This window comes from Hypanus sabinus, chromosome 16 (assembly GCF_030144855.1).
Source record: "Hypanus sabinus isolate sHypSab1 chromosome 16, sHypSab1.hap1, whole genome shotgun sequence".
NCBI lineage: Eukaryota > Metazoa > Chordata > Chondrichthyes > Myliobatiformes > Dasyatidae > Hypanus > Hypanus sabinus.
Window position 1 is genome coordinate 40234868 of NC_082721.1, and position 13482 is coordinate 40248349.

A 13482-nucleotide genomic window follows, 5' to 3' on the forward strand; every position below is an offset into this window, starting at 1 on the left:
GAAGTCAAATCTCCAAGGCATAGAAGGATGTGTATCGAAAGCCAGTAAATGGGATCAGATTAGATGTGTATTTGACGGTTGGGATGGATATGGTGAGCTGAAAAGCTTGATTCCATACTGTATTACCAATGTCATCAGATTATCCGGCACAGGAACGGGCCTTTCAGACATACTCATGCAAAATAAGATGACAATAAACATTTGTCTGCGTATGGCTTATACCCCTCTAAACCAGTGTATCCCAAACTGAGATCCATGGACCCTTTGCTTCATGGTATTGGTCCATGGCATAAAAAAGGTTGGAACCCCTTTTCTAAACCTTCCCTCTCCAATTACATGTCCAAATATCTGTTAAATAGTGAAATTGGTCCTGTCTCTACTACTTCCATTGTAGCTTATTCTATATATTCCCCATTCTGTTTGAAAATGTTATCCTTCGTGTTCCCTTTAAATCTTTCTCCTCACCCTAAATATATAACATCTATATTTAGAGTCTCCTACCACAATGACTGTTCAACTTTTCTATGCCTCTCATGCTTTTACAAACCTCTCTGTGGTCATCCCTTCGCCTCTTTCGCTCCAGGGGAAACAGGCCTAGCCTATCCAGACTCTCCTTATAACTCAGGCCCTCTGACCCAGGTTCATCCTTGTCAATCTTTTCTGCACCTTAACTGCATCCTTCCTATAGTGTGGCTTCCGGAATTACACATAGTCAGTTCAGCAGTGACTTGCACAGACATAACGTGACAGCCCAATTCTTGTATTCAATGCCATGACTAATGGAGGTAAGCACATCCAGCTCCTTTTTTATAACCACCCTGTCTACCCATGTTATCAATTTTTGTGGAACAATGTATTTTATCCCTCGACCTTGTTCTGCAATACTCCTTAGGGCCCTGCCATTCATTGGTTTAGCTTTCTAAAATGCATCAATTCACACGTGTCTGAGTTAAATTTCATTTGCCATTCCTTTGCCCAATTTCCCAGTTGATCTGGACCCTGTTGTAACTTCAGGAAACCTTTCTTACTGTCCACTATACCACAATATTAACCATGCCAAATAATCTCATCCAAGTCTTTAATATACATGATAGACAACAGGAGAAGAAACCCTTTGGCACACCACTGATCACAGGCTATCAAACCTTCCATTAATACCTTCTGGATCCTTCCATCAAGTCAGATATAATGTAACTTTCCAAACCAGCCTTCCATATGGGACCTTGTCAATGGCTTTGCTGAAGTCCATGTACACAATATGTACTGTGCTGCTCTCATCAACCCTGTTTGTCACTTCTTCAAAAAAAAAACAATCAAATTCATGGGACTCAATTTCCCACACATTAAGCAAGCTCATTATCTTTAATTTGTCCTGCCTTTCCAAGCAAGGTAGGCCTTGTTTCTCAAAACCTTCTCCAGTGAATTTCCAACCACTGACATTAGGTTCTTTGGCTTGCAGTTTCTTGCCTTGTCCTTTAAGCACTTCTAAAAGAAAGGCTTAACATTAGCCACTTTCTAGTCTTCCTGTACTGCACTTCCATTGCTGCACTCGCAGCAATGCAAATATAAAAATCTCTACTAAGATCCCAGCAATCTCTTCCCTTACTTCCCACAATATCCACGATATACTTGGTCAGACCCTGGGGATTTACCCACCTTTATGTGCCTCAAAATTGCCAAACTTCTCCTTGGCAATGTGAATATATTTCAGAACATCACTGTTCTCTCAAATCCCTAGCTCCAGTGACCCTCTCCATGGCATTAGAGACAAAACTAGTCAAGCTGCTTTCTCACAAGCCGAGGGACTTGGATTCCATCCTGGCTTCCTGTGCTGGGAGTTTGCATGTTCTATTTGTGACCATGTAGACTTCCTCTGAATACTCTAAACCTCCTCCCTCATCCCATGGTGTTTTAGGTTGGTTGATTCATTGGCCACTGTAAATTAGAGTGCAAGTGTAGAATCTGGTGATCTGCCAGGAATGAGAGAAGAATAAAATGGGATGTGGGTAGGATTAGTGACATACTGACAGACTGGTTTAACCTCTGAAAGGCAGCACCTTTAGAGATCAAGCACTGAGACAGTCTTTGGTATAGCTTATGTGCTTCCTACCTTAAAAGGAATTAGAGAACCAGTGAATTATTACAACAATCTACTAACTCTAAGTCATTTACTGATTTCCAACTTGTAGCTTTGGAATTCAGAAAAAATTCTCAAAGTGCTATGCTATGTTTGGATTATTAGCTACTCAGTACAGTAATTTTTAAAATAATGTCTGGTGTACATAACATTCCCTTTATTTCATTTCTTTGCATTCCCACTGGGATGCGAAAGGAAGAAATATAGAGAAAGAGAAAGTGGGAAGTAAAGTGGGGGGGGGGGAATGAGGAGAGGTGGAGACAGAGAGAGAACAGCAGAAGGAGAATGGGTAAGTAAATAAAAGACAAGTAAAGAAGTTGTAATGAGTGACTTCAAATTCCCTAATATAGATTAGCACCTCCTTAGTTCAAAAGGTTTAGATGGGGCAAAATTTGTTCAATGTATCCAGAAATGATTACCAAACAATATGTGGACAAGGTGAACATAAAACATCGAAATCTACAGCAGATTACAGGCTCTTCGGCCCACAATGTTGTGCCGACCATGTTGACTAGGGGAGAGGCCATAATGGATCCTGTACAAGGGAATGAACCTGTTACATGACAGATCTCTCAGTGAGTGAGCATTTTGGAGGCAGTGACCACAGTTCCTTAGCCTTTAACATAGCCATGGACAAGGATAGGAGCAGACAGTTTAGGACAGTACTTATTTGGGGGAGGGCTAACTATGATGCTATTAAACAGGAATCTGGGAGAATAAACTGAGTAAACATGCTGTCATGGAAGAATGCAATGAAAATGTGGAGGTTATTTAGCAAGTACTTGCATGAGGTTCTGGATAGGCTTGCCACATTGGGGCAGGGAACAGGTGGCAGGGTGAAGGAACCATGGTTAACAAGAGAGGTGGAATGTTTAGTCAAGAGGAAGAAGGAAGCCTACTTATAGTTCAGGAGCAAAGATCAGTCAGGGATTGTGAGAATTATAAGGCAGCGAGGAAGGAGTTTAAGAAAAGATTTAGGAGAGCTAGAAGGGAACATGAGACAGCCTTGACAAGTAGGATTACGGAAAAGCCCAAGGCATTCTACACGTACATGAATAACGGGAGGATGGCCAGAGAGACGACTGCACTGATCAGAGATAGTGAGGAAATATGTGTCTGGAGCCAGAGGAGGGAGGGGATGTCCTTAATGTATATTTGACTTCAGATTTCACCAGTGAGAGGGACCTTGGCATTCATAAGGACAGCGTAAAACAAGCTGATATGCTTGAATATGTCAACGTTAGCAGAAAAGGATGTAGTTGAATCCCCAGGACCAGAAAGGATATATGCCATGTTAATACAAAAAGAGAGGGAAAAGACTGCTGCACATTTGACTATGATCTTTGTCTCATACTGTACATAGAACTACCAGAAGATCAAAGGGTGTTAAATGCCATTCCTTTGTTTAAGAAAGGGAGCAGAGATAACCTTGAGAATTACAGATCAGTGAATCTTATATCAAACTATTGGGGATAATTTTTAGAGACAGGATTTATGATCATTTGGAGAAGCATAGTCTGAATAAGAATCACAAACAAGAGAAAATATGCAGAAAATCCAAGAACACATACAAAATGCTGGAGCAACTCAGCAGGTCAGGCTGAGTTGTCTGATTAAGAATAGTCAGCATGGCTTTGTAAGGAGCGGGCTTTACCTTACAAGACTAATTGAATTTTTGGGAGAAGTGAGAAATCAAATTGATGAAGACAGAAGGGTGAATGTGCTGAATATGGAGCTTAGTAGGGCATTTGACAAGATTCCACATCACAGCCTCATTCATAAGGTCAGGAGATACGGGATCCAGGAAAGCTTGGCTGCATGGATTCGGAATTGGCTTGCCCAGAGAAGGCAGAGTGTGGTAGTATGTAGAGGATATTCTGCCTGGAAGTCCACTCAGAGACCACTGCTCTTTGTGATTTTTATAAATGACCTAGATGAATAAATATGCAGATGACATGAAGCTTGGTGGTGTTATGGATAGTACAGAAGATTGCCGTAGGTTACTTTGGGACAGTCTCAGGATGCAAAGCTGGGTTGAGAAGTGGCAGGTGGACTTCAATCCAGAGAAGTACAATGTGATACATTTTGAAAGATTGAACTTGATAGCGGAGTTTTTGACAGTGCAGATAGACAGAAGGATATCGGGGTCCAGGTCCTTAGATCCCTCAAAGTTGCAACACAAATTGATAGGTGGTTAAGAACCATATGGTGTGTTGGTCATGGTTGAGTCAAGAGCTGCAAGGTAAAGTTACAGATTTATAAAACTTTAGTTAGACCTCACTTGGAGTATTATGTTCAATACTGGTCATCTCATTAGTGGAAGCTTTACAGAAAGTACAAGGAAATTTACCAGGATAGTAAATCTAAGACCTTAGAGAAAGGTTAAATGAGGTAGGGCTTTTCTTTTTGAAGTGAAGGAGGTTGAGAGAAGACGTGATAGATGTGCATAAGATAATAAGGTGGACAGCAATGGCTATTAAGAGAAGATATTTAAGGTGATTTGAGGAAAGCATTGGGGCGATTTCAGAGTTATATATTTACACAGAGAGTAGTAACTGCACAAAATGTGCTGCCAGGGGTGGTGGTAGAGACTGATGCATTATTGACATTTAAATAACTTACATACATTGATGAAAGAAAAATAGAAGTTTATGTAGGATACAAGGTTGTATTAAACTTGGAGTTGGTTAAAAGGTCAGCACAACATCATGGGTCAAATGGCTTGTACTGTTCTCTGTTGTATGTTTGAAGTTCTATATATTGGATGATGCTACCTGCATTGGAAAGAATAATGCCACAGAAGAACTTGAGTTCATGGATATGAATCTTAAATTCAAGACTTTTTGAAATGGAAGCTAACAGAAGTATTGAAAGGGACTTGTTGCAATTTAGAAGATATACTGGAGAATTTTGGATGTGATGAATTTTCCTATATTGGCAAAGGAGACGTTATGATAAATTGTTCCTTTCAGTTATACTTAGCTCTATCAACTGTGGCTATGTTGAGAAATTATAATGTTCAGGGTTTTGTAGTCTTGTTTGGAAACTTCAATCATTTGAGCATACAGGCAATTGAAGCAAAATGTTGGTCCTTCACAGTGTAAAACCCTGTTGGGCAAATTGAGAAGATAGTTGAATTTCTAATTGTATGAAGCTGAAAGCTCATCAAAATCACATGAAGTGTAACAAGTAGCAATTCAATACATCCAGATTTCTTAACGTCGGTCCTTTTTCTAAATAAGTACTTTCATATAATCTATTATGGAAGAGTGGATTGGCGATTTTTCTGATCCACAGGAAGATACCTCCATTGGTATTTCTCTACATATCTGTAGATTTTACACCACAACTTGTTCTTATGAAAGGTTTTGTATACTTTCCATAATAAAATGGTGTTTAATGGTTCCAAGTAGAGTTGGAGGAAGAAGGACAAAACCGGTTTATGTTATTGTGAGCAACAAAATGCAGTCAATCAGAGAAATGCCTTGAAAAATAATCATGCTGAGAGACTATTTTTTAGCTGAACTCGTGGGTAGGTCCATCACTTTGTCCCCAGCAAGTGGTTTGTTAATCTGTCCTTGCAACAATACAAGTTGCAACAAGCTCAATAGTCAAACTCAGAGTAAATTCATTATCTAAATACATATACGTCACCATATATAAACTTGAGATTCATTTTCTTCTTAGCATTCACGTAGATACAAAGAAACACCATAGAATCAATGAAAAGCCACACACAAGGTGGACAAACAAACCATGTTCAAAACACAACACAAAAAACAACACAAAAAACTGTGCAAATGCAAAAGAAGATGAAAATAACAACCATAAATATATTAGCAATACATATCAAGAAAATGAGAGGAAGAGACCTTGAAAGTGAGTCTAAAGGATGTAGGAACAGTTCAACACACATTTCAGTGTTGGAGTGAGTAATGTTCCAGAGCCTGATGGCTTAGGGTGAATAACTGTTCCTGAACCTGGTAGTGTATGTCTTGAGGCTCCTGATGGCAAAAGTGAGAAGAGTGTGGCCTAGATGGTGGGGGTATTTGATCATGGATGCTGCTTTCCTATGGCACCATTTCTTGGAGGTGTGCTAAGTGGAGAGGGCAGTATCTGTGATGAACTAGGCTGCATTCACTACTTTATGTAGGTTTTTCCCATTCAAAGACTTTTGTGTTTCCATACCAGGCCATGATGCAAGCAGTCAATATACTCTCCATTGCACATCTATAGAAGTTTGTCAAAGTTTCAGATGACATGCTGAATATATGCAAACTTTTAGGAAAGTAGAGGCACTGCTGTGCTTTCTTTGCATTGGCATTTATTTGCTGGGCCACAGAAAAGATCCTCCGAAATGCTAGCACTGAGGAATTTAATGTTGCTGACCCTCACCATCTCAGATCCTCCAAGGTGGACTGGCTCATATACCTCCAGTTTCCTCCTCCTGTAGCCAATAATCACCTCTTTGTTTTTACTGACAAGTGGGAGGTTGTTGTGGCACCACTCAGCCAGATTTTCAATCTTCCTCCTATCATCACCACCTTTGATTTGGCAATGACAGTAGTGTCATCAGAAAACTTAAACAATGATAATTTTATCTGTCCCTCAATGGAACAATGCTATCAGGAACACTTTCCAGCTACTGTGGACCATTGGAGTCAGTAGATGCTCACTTACATGGCGGGGGAACAAATCGTTAAATAATGACTTTTGTGCAGCATTCAATATCCATTTAAGCATCACTGCGCTGACTGCACTATATTTAAAGTTTTTAAAATCCCTTACCAATGTTGCAAGGGGGTGTTGAGAGCAGACCGAAGCGCAGGACACAGACACAGAGGTAGTTATAAACAGAACAGTGTTTATTGATAGCTACTAAGGAGGCCAGGGAGTGAGGACAAGATGTCAACATAGATGTAAACGTTGGATAACAAACCGGTAAAACCTGGACTAAGACATGGAATCTGGACTTGAGCTTGCCTTGGACTCGACTTGGACTAGAAACCTGGACTCGGACTCGACTTGGACTCAGACCCTGGACCTCAGCTTGGACTCGGAACTTGACTTGGATCTTGACTTGGATTCGAACTTGACTTGGATCTCGACTTGGGCTCAGAACTTGGATCTTGAGTTGGACTCGGAACTCAGATCTTGACTAGGACTCAAAACTCGGACCATGAGTTTGGACTAGGACTGGACTTGGGCCACGGAAAGACAGAAAGACAACTCGGAGTAGCGGCAAATGGCCAGACCCACTCAGCTGGAAAGAACTTGGACAACGAGGAGACAAAACCACACAATGACAGTCCATACATATCTTCGTTTGGAGTGGCAGCAAATGACCAGCAGTCTCAGCCGGCCACGAAAACGACAGGATTCATATCCTACTCAGAGCAGCGGCAAAACAGCTGGCAGTTAGTCTAGACACGAAAACAACTGAATTTGCTGAGCAGCCACAGGCACCAAGGCGACTAGAGTCCATGATTCATGGTGGTCCGAGGATGAGCGTAACCGCAGTGGCTACGGTGAGATGACTGGCTTCCGGTGATGGTCCGGCACTGAATAGCAGTCCCTGGATCCTTTTAACTGCCGGTTCGAAATGAGGATCAGTTGCCTTAATCAAGGCACCCTACGGAACACGGGGAAAAATAAATAACTGGAATGTGGAATCCACAGATCGGACCATGTCAACCAATCTCTGTCATTCTACTTCTAAAAGAATGTTGAATATTAACTAACCACCAGTTAGTTGGCTGCCACATTTCAAGAGCTAACAGTTCTCGCCACAGAAAACAGTCTTTTAAAGTTTCACTCCATGATAGAACAAGCATTGCAAGAGTTGACCAGGAATGAATACATGCTCTACTGATGAAAGGAGTTGGTGTTGGGAGTGTCCATCCATGGGGATGGCTGGTACTGAGCAGACTGCACAACTTCTGAATACTAGAAGGCTTCCTGTGTAAAGAGCAGACATGGCAGGAAGTTGCCAGGGAGATTTTGCTAAGGGCAGCAGAGCCTTCTAGCATTCCAACTGTGAATAAAAGCATTATATTCAGTGAAAATAGGAGTCTGCTCATATTTCTGCTTGAGTATTCTCAGCTTCTACGTAACATTACTGAGCAGCAATGTGCTATTGTCAGCTGAGACTGTCTGCTAGGTTCCTGAGGCGAGGTCTCTGACAGTGAAGTTACCCTGGCTTCTGCACAGTCTTTGCTCCTGAAAGTTTGCTTTGTCAAAAAAGTACAACTCCTCAGAGTGCTCTCAGATTCAGGGTCAGGGTCACACACACACTCAGAAACTTGCCTCAGGATTCCTACAAGCTGCCTCAGCTGAGATGGAGCACATATGACACTTCATGTCCTGCCACTGCATTGGAGAAATCATTGAATACTCAGCTAGCAACGTGGGCAACCACTCCTGTATTTGACTTCTGCATCCTCACCCACTTGGAGCAGCATTTTCCTGTAGTTCAAAGTTCCAAAGGTTCTTGTCAGTCATAGGATTATACAACATAGAAACAGTCCCTTCAGTCCAACTCATCCATGCTAAATAAAATGCCCACCTAAGTTCATCCAATTTGCCCCATTTGACTCATATCCAGCTAAATCTTTCCCATTCATAGATGACACTTGCTTCAAGGACACCTCCTTATCAGTTTCCTCCCATGACTGTATCCCCTTTTGTCAAATGTCTTTTTCCTGTCTTTTACTCAATTCCACTCCCAAGAAAGTGAACCTCTTCACTTTCTGTGAGATCCCCTTGATTTCAAATGGGGACAGAGATGAGGGTGGTGACTGAGGTCCGAGTCTGGCTCAGTCTGCATGAGGTCTGTGCGTTTTTGTACCTATGGCTACTAGGGAGATATGCTGACCCTTTCAATAACAGCTTGAGCTTTCAGTGTTACCAAAGGTTTTGCCTCAGGTGAGGAGAACCAACCATGATTCAGATAAAGGGGATTGAAAAGTAACAAAATTTAGCAGTAGCTCAACAGCTGATGTCTTTGTTAGCCAGAAAAACATTGCAAGTGTGAATGAAGTCCTCACAGCAAACCTCTTCCTGATCAACACACTCTGAAAAGTATACAAAGTTGGTTGAAGTCATATTTACATAATTACCATCTGCACAACTCTGATTTTTGACCATTGTGAAAAGATAAGTAAGGGCTCTATTTTTATTTCATCAGGCCCATCCATCCAAGGTAAAATGAAACACTGGTAAGTCAGGGTCCAAAGTATATCCAAGGATCTTGAGGTGAGATCAGTGGTTCCCAAACTGAGTGATATCACCTCCCTGGATGTGGTGGGAGTTTCCATGGGGGAAATAAAGATAAAGGGGGCACTCAGCAGCAAAGGAAGCAGATGAGGTATTACAGGCTTAAACTGAGAAACTAATTGTTTATTATAAGCATTTGATCCACAGTACCTCATAATTGATTGCAATGATCGTTTAATTGTCTTATCTGTGAATTAGGGCATGGTGTTCAACAGAGCAAAGTTAAGAAACTGCCCTTTCAAATGATCTTGAATATATTTCTCTAGCCCATAGCTCAACTGAGATGTTGCTGCCCTACTTTATGTACCTCCAGGCAAATAGTCAGGTTTTGCCTGAGGTATGATGATGTCATAACTTTCCCTTTATTGATCGCAGTGTTTGAAGTCGGACTGAAACCGTAGGTGATTGACTTTGGTTGTTAATCAGAGTGAAAATGGCAGAAGTGGATCAAACAAAAAAGAAGTGAAACAGTATAGTGTGAAGTATCTGATATATGGATTTATACCATCATCAACCAACCAACAGCGGCTAATGCATGTGTTGTATAAATAAGTTTTTTTCTTTAAATGAAGCAATGAAACCATGCAGGCTCCTTGAAGATCTGAAGAAAATACACCCTGATAAGCAAAAACAACTTGGCTTATTTTCAGTCACTTTGTAAAAACTTTCTGAAATGGAAAACACTTCAAATTACATTTTCCAGCACCTTACAACAACGCAGTGATTGTTTGCATGCTTCATATAACATTTAATTGCTCATTGCCAAGACTGGAAAGCCCCATCCAAATGGAGAAGGACGGATTCTGCCGGTTGTAAGGGAGGTCTGAGTACTGGTTTCACTCGTCACCAGACCAAATTATTAAAGCAATTCCACTCAGTGACAACTCTGTTCAAAGGCGAATAGATGCATTATCTGAGAATGTGGAGGACAACAGAACTTGCTCTGCAGTTACATGAGTCAACTTCCCCAGGCAACGAATCTTTGCATCTTGGTTATATTTGCTTCATGAAAGATGAAAGTATGGTTCAAGAGTTATTTTTTGCAAAGGGTCTACAAACAGATATAAAGGGGGATTTAATATTTCAGGCTGTTGAGCAATTTTTCAATGAGAAGGACATTCCGCTCACTAATATTCTTGCCTTTGCAGCAGATGGGGGAGCATCAATGACAGGAAGCCACTGCGGGTTAATTACTTTCTTCAAAAAAGCTGTACCTAACATATTTACAATTCACTGTATAATTCACAGACAACATTGTGTCGCAAAAAATCTAAGTGATCGGCTGCACAAATAATTTAATACTGTTACACAACAGTAAATAAAATCAAGTTCCATGATCTCAATATTTGACTACTTCAAGAGAATTATGTATGAGCATCATGAACAGTTTGAACACTTGCCCATGTGTATAAAGACATGTCAGAGAGTTTTCAGGATGTTCTCCTGATCCAAATTCCAGATTGGGTAATGAATGCATTCCTGAACACTTGTAATGAGGAATTAACAGGAAGGATGAAGGATTGATGTTGCTACAAAATGACTTTGAGCTGAAACAGAAGTTCAAAAAGTCATATCAAGATTTTTTGTTGCGGAAAGAAATCTCTGAACATTATTCTGCACTTTGGAAAAAGGTCAAGGTGCCTTTATTGCCTTTCCAATGTCCTATTTAGTGAAGTGCGGTTTCAGTGCAGTCGCCCAACTTCTTTCAAAGCATGTAAACAGACTGCAGATTACTGAATATAGTGATCTGAGACTCCTGAGTGACATTCAGCCTGATGCTGAAAAGCTGATACTACTGCAGCAAGCTCATCTATCTCATTGAAAGGTAAAAAAAAAGCAAGAAAGTAGTGAATAAAAACACAAAATGCTGGCAGAACTCAGCAGGCCAGACAGCATCTATGGGAGGAGGTATTGACGACGTTTCGGGCCAAAACCCTTCATCAGGAGTGAAGTAACATGGGATGGTCGAGGGGGAATAGGAAGTGGGGGGAAGGATGAAGTAGAGAGCTAGGAAGTGATAGGCTGGAGGGAAATGGGCTGGGGGAAGGTGGAGAATTATGAGTAATAAAAGAGAAAGAAAGGTAGGGCTGGGGGAGATTATAGTGAGGGGGAAAAAAGAGAGGGAAAGAGAACGAGATGAAAATTATAGATAGGGATGGGGTAAAGGGGGACAGGTGTATCAACATAGGTCTGTGAGTTGAATGTTCATGTCGGCAGGAAGGAGGCTACCTAGGCGGGAGATAAGGTATTGCTCCATCGACCTGCGTGTGGCCTCATCTTGACGGTATAGGAGTCTATGGACAGACATGTTGGAGTGGGAGTGGTCTGTGGAATTGAAGTGTGTGGCCACAGGGAGATCCCGCCACTGCTGGAGGACCGAGCGCCGGTGTATGGCGAAACGGTCTCCCAGTCTGCGGCGGGTCTTCCCAATGTATAAATGGCTGCATCGGGAGCACCGGATACAGTATATCACCCCAGTTGACTCGCAGGTGAAGTGGTACCTCACCTGAAAGGACTGTCTGGGGCCTGGGATGGTGGTGAGTGAAGAAGTGTGGGGGCAGGTATAGCACTTCTTCCGTTTGCAGGGATGAGTGCCCGGAGGGAGGTCGGTGGGGAGGGATGGGGGGGGAATGAATGGACAAGGGAGTTGCGTAGGGAGCGATCCCTGCGGAAAGCCGAGAGTGGGGGGGAAGGGAAGATGTGGCTGGTGGTGGGATCCTGTAGGAGTTGACGGAAGTTGTGGAGGATTATACGTTGGATCAATGTAGTGAATAGTTGGACTACTAATCTATGCTCTAAAATTGCTGATTAAAATTATTCAACTTTAATTAAATAAAGAAATCATTTTAATTGAAGCTTTAAATAGATTTGAATAATAGTTACAATTACTTGGCACTGTTTGAATTTACAGTTTGTATTTTATTTCACTCTGTGTTGTAAATCAAAACATTTTTATAATTCTTATGTAATGGCCAGAAAGAAAGAAGGGGGTGCTACGGATCTGCTCTGAGGGCCAAGGTGGGAGGGAGGGCAACCCAAAAGGGTTTGAGAACCACTGTTTAAATCAGCATTAGATAGTTTCATATCAGACATGCCTGAGGCATCAAGGAAGTAGAGGCTGTGTCTCTGAACTTCCATGTTGCTGTTGCCATGTCTACAATGAAAAGCAGCCTTGCCTTTTCTGGTGTATGATGTTAATCCATTAACATTTAGACAGTCCTGGCCCTGCTTTTACATTTCTGTCCAAATTACATTAATGTTTGTTCAGACTACAAGGGAGAATCTGAAATTCTTCCTTCACAATGATATCACCTGCAGATATATTCTAACACTGACAACTATTAAATAATGCACACTAAATATACTATTGATATCCATTGCTTTAGTTTTTAAATTTGTGTTCATTGCGTTTGTTTTTACACTTTCCAAAGAAATAGAATTCACTGCTGAGCATTACCAAGGCATTTCAAAGATGATTTGCAAAAGTAAGCAAATTCCTGCACCACTTTATTTCTGTCATGCATTCTTAATGATGATTTACATGAGGGAAAATATTTAGGTCACGGGGGTAAAGACCACAGGGAGAGAACCCAATATAATACAGAGTAATTTATTGCTATTAGTGTCATAGACTGACAGAACGATAGAGTGTGGAAATAAGCCATTTGGTCCATTGAGTCCTTATTGGCCACTTTGATCATCTTCATCTAACCCATTTTATGCCCCCCCCCCACCATTTCTATCAACTCTGTCCCCATTCTAACACTTTAAACTCTGTACATTAGTGGCAATGTTCAGTAGCTAACTAACCTACCAAACTGTGCACCTTTGGGATGTGGGAGGAACAGTCACAGCAGGAATATGCAAAACCCACACAGATGTTACCAGAAGGCAGTATTCAACCTGCATTACTAAAACTGTGAGGCAGTGGCTCATCCAACTCTGTCACTGAATGTGGACAAATAAGGGAACTACTTTGGGATGTTTCTACACAATTGTGTGGTGAATTTGTTTGCCTTTGGCTTTGGAGGTGTGGAGAATTTTATCTCAGGACACTCAAAGAATTCTAT